Consider the following 3,127-nt stretch of genomic DNA (forward strand, 5'->3'; position numbering starts at 1 on the left):
AATGTCCTTTAGGTATATGCCCAAGAGTAATGAGAAAGACCTATTGCCCTCTTACTGAGTAACAAATTCTTGAGGATAGGGAGATAGCCCAGCTGCTAAGGACATGTATTACTCTTCTAGATGACCTGGGTTTGGTTTCCAGCACCAATGTTAGTTGGCTGAGAGCTATCTGTGACTCTAGCACCACAAGATTCAACTCACCCTTCTGACCTTCTTAGGCACTGCATTCATGTGTAAAGATTAGTAGTCAGAAACGGCATGTACATTCAAAATAAAAACCCTAATGCAAAACAGATGTATGAACTAGTTATATCACATCCATTTTATCTATGAACACTGGGGTTTGGTTGAAAGCTTTAAGGGTTAGCAAGGGTCATATAGAAAAAAACATTGAAACCAATTAGCCTGGAAGCACCTAAATTTTTTCAAGAACTTAGCGCTAGGTTTTAATACTCCTTTATACCTAACCACCCTAAAAATAAACACAAGTAGTGTGCAAAATATGTGTCAACTACTTTTGCAAATATTTAAACAAAAACAGAATCTGAGTTGAATTCATCCACAGTGAAATTCATTCAGGTCCTTTTCAGTAAAAGGAGCAGAATACTCAACTAAGAGAGAGAGAGAGAGAGAGAGAGAGAGAGAGAGAGAGAGAGAGAGAGAGAGAGAGAGGAATATAAATGGCATAGCAGTCTGTACACCACCACTGAGAAAAAGTGAGTATATCATTGCTGAGTATATAGATGTCAATTTTGTACACAAATACATCAGTTGGAGTAGGGGCAGTGATTTCTCATGCATTTATTAATTTCATCACTCACGGAGGGGAGAGGCAGAGGCAGGTGGCTAAATCAGTCAGCCAGTCTGGCTTAGTGAGTCAGTTGAATGACAACTGAAGGTATTATTTATCCTGTCTCAAAAAAATGAAAAAAAACCAACACATGAATGTCTTTATTGGACTGGGTTACCTCACTCATGACGATATTCTCAAGTTCCATCCATTTTCTCTGCAAAAATTCATAATGCCTTGCTTTTAATAGCTGAATAGTGTTCCATTGTGTAGATGTACTACTTGCTCTTCATTTACCTCAGGTGAGGAACAGCTAGGTTGTTTCCAGTTTCTGGCTATTATGAATAAAGCTGCTATAAACATACTAGATCAAAGTATCTTTGTGGCTTCCAGGCATGTCTGCCCTCTGAAGGTCTAGCTCTACCTCCCACAGGATTTGGGTGCACTCCTTTTTTTGTAATTATATTTATGTACAAAAAAACTTAAGTGTACATTTAACTCCAGCTTAGTGGCCAGTTCTTTAGCCTTTGCCTTTTCCAGCTTGGCAATGCAGCCATGGACTTAGGACCAAGATGTTGCCTCCCAAGTGGTGGCAGATCTGGTCATATCTGTCATTATAATTGGTCTAACAGCTTCCACCAGCTTGGCAGACACCCTTGTCTTCTGGGTTAACCTGTATAAGAAGGCAACAGTGGTGCATGTCTTCCTGCAGACCAGGAACCCCAGCCTGGCCTTTCCCTTATTGATGCAGTAGGACACCCCATCTTTCGACAAAAGGCAGGATGAAAACCACCAGCTCTATGGGGTCTACATCATGGGCAATCACCACCAGCTGAGCCTTCTTTGTTCTCCACCAAGGTGGTGACTGTATTGACCCTGCTCAGAGGACAGGCAGTCTCTTAGTTGGGACGTCCCCTTTGCCAGCAGTTTTCTTCTCAAGGCGCAGGCCAGCAGCCTCCTTCTTCTCCTGCTTTGTCTCTGGCCTGTGCTGTGGGCAAGCTTAAGCAGCTAAGTAAGCTGTTGCCTCTCAGGGCCTGGGTGACCTGGTTGATGGAAGGAGGTATTTTGGAGCCACTTATAGGATGGCTCTTTGCCACTGCAGCCTTATGTAGTGGGGCCATTTAATGAAGCGTATGAGATCTCTTTTGGGCTGGATGTCTGCCCCAATGCTGAGAAGTTCTTAGGCCTTTTTCTCAAACAAAGGATTAGCCTCTTATTTCTTGACCATGGTGGAGGCAGGGGCCCACCTTCTTCCCCTTGGCCTCCCTTTCCTTTAGGCATCTTGCTCTGACTGGAGGAGAGGCACTCCTTCTTCAAAAAGAGACAAGAATACCCTTGGGAGGAATAGGGAGGCAAAGTGTAGAACAAACAGAAGGACACCCATTCAGAGCCTGCCCACATGTGGCCCATACATATACAGCCGCAAGCTAGATAAGATGGATGGAAAACAAAAGAAATGCAGGCTGACAGGAACCGGATGTAGATCTCTCCTGAGAGACACAGTCAGAATACAGCAAATACATAGGCGAATGCCAGCAGCAAACCACTGAACTGAGAATAGGACCCCCGTTGAAGGAATCAGAGAAAGGACTGGAAGAGCTTGAAGGGGCTCGAGACCCCATATGAACAACAATGCCAAACAACCAGAGCTTCCAGGGACTAAGCCACTACCCAAAGACTATACATGGACTGACCCTGGGCTCCAACCTCATAGGTAGCAATGAATAGCCTAGTAAGATCATCAGTGGAAGGGGAAGCCCTTGGTCCTGCCAATACTGAACCCCCAGCGAACGTGATTGTTGGGGGGAAGATGGGGAGGGGAACAGACATATAGAAGGGAAGGGGAAGGTGTTAGGGGGATATTGGCCTGGAAACCAGGAAGGGAATAACAATCAAATAAGAAATACCCAAGTTAAAAGATGGAGAAAAAAAATTAGTAATTAAAAAATATCCAATAAAATGTAAAGGAAAAATATCTTTGTGGGATGTTGGCACATCTTCTGGGTATATGTCCAGGGATGTATAGCTAGATCTTGATTTACAGCTTCTCCCAGTTTCCTGAGAACCTTTCAAATTGATTTCCAAATAGTTGTACCTTTTGCACTTCCACCAGCAATACGGGTAGGTACTCACTTATCAGTGGATATTAGTCATAAAATACAGGATACTCCTGTGACATTCCACAGACACAAAGCTAAGCAGAAGGAAGGCAAAATCTAGCATGATTGATTCTCAGTTAGAAAAGAATAAGAGGCAAATGAAGGGAGGGACCCTGCTGAAAAGAGGATGGAGGTTCAGCATTAGGTGTAGGAGAACAGATGGATAGATGGCCATGAA

The 3,127-nt window shown here is 43.5% G+C and overlaps 1 pseudogene; it reads right to left on the reverse strand.

Annotated features, from left to right (window-relative positions):
• Positions 1–463: 463 nt before the first annotated feature.
• Positions 464–2,071, reverse strand: LOC116893237 (annotated as a pseudogene).
• Between the last annotated feature and the right edge of the window lie 1,056 nt (positions 2,072–3,127).

Source organism: Rattus rattus, chromosome 2, assembly GCF_011064425.1.
Source record: "Rattus rattus isolate New Zealand chromosome 2, Rrattus_CSIRO_v1, whole genome shotgun sequence".
Lineage (NCBI taxonomy): Eukaryota > Metazoa > Chordata > Mammalia > Rodentia > Muridae > Rattus > Rattus rattus.